The sequence below is a fragment of the Trachymyrmex cornetzi genome, unplaced genomic scaffold (assembly GCF_001594075.2).
Source record: "Trachymyrmex cornetzi isolate Tcor2-1 unplaced genomic scaffold, Tcor1.1 scaffold797, whole genome shotgun sequence".
Classification (NCBI taxonomy): Eukaryota; Metazoa; Arthropoda; class Insecta; order Hymenoptera; family Formicidae; genus Trachymyrmex; species Trachymyrmex cornetzi.
The window spans coordinates 1,167,987-1,168,609 of NW_017300132.1; positions in this window are offsets into that span (position 1 = coordinate 1,167,987).

Genomic DNA, 623 nt, shown 5'->3' on the forward strand with positions numbered 1-623 from the left:
CCGCCGTCGTCGCCGTCGTCGTCGTCGTACTACTTCACGTCGTCCTCACCGCCGCCTCCACCACCACCATCACCGTCGCCGCTGTCGTCTCGAGATTATCACCGTCCCTCGCTCTCCAACTACTGCCCCGTAAAATCGCGGTGTAGTGCCGCGCGCTCGCGGGAAGGACTCGCTCCGCTCTCCGACTCGTGGCCAACTTCATTCCTGTCAAACAACAGAATCGAGTTGTCGCCATCGCCATCTAAAATCGGCCATCGTCGTCGTTGTGCGGCTCGCGCGTGGTCCCGTCGTGGTCCAGCGATCCCGAAGCGAGCCCGCGAGCTCGCTAGGAGAGAGCCCGACGAGGGATCACCCCCTCCCCCCCTCCTCTCTCTCTCCTATCTCTCCGCTCCCCGCCGCTCGTCGATACTCGCGTGCACCCGCGAGTGCACGGTCGCGCCTACCCTCTCCCCCCTTCCCCCCGGGGTGCGAGAAGGGGACCGCCCTGAGAAGGAGGACCGAGGGAGTAGAGAGATCTCGTCCGAGAGAGCGAGAGCGAGAGAAAGAGAGTAAAGAGAGAGAGAGAGAGAGAGAGAGAAAGAGTAGTGTCGTCTCTCCCCCTTTCTCCCCCCTTTCCCCCGCCC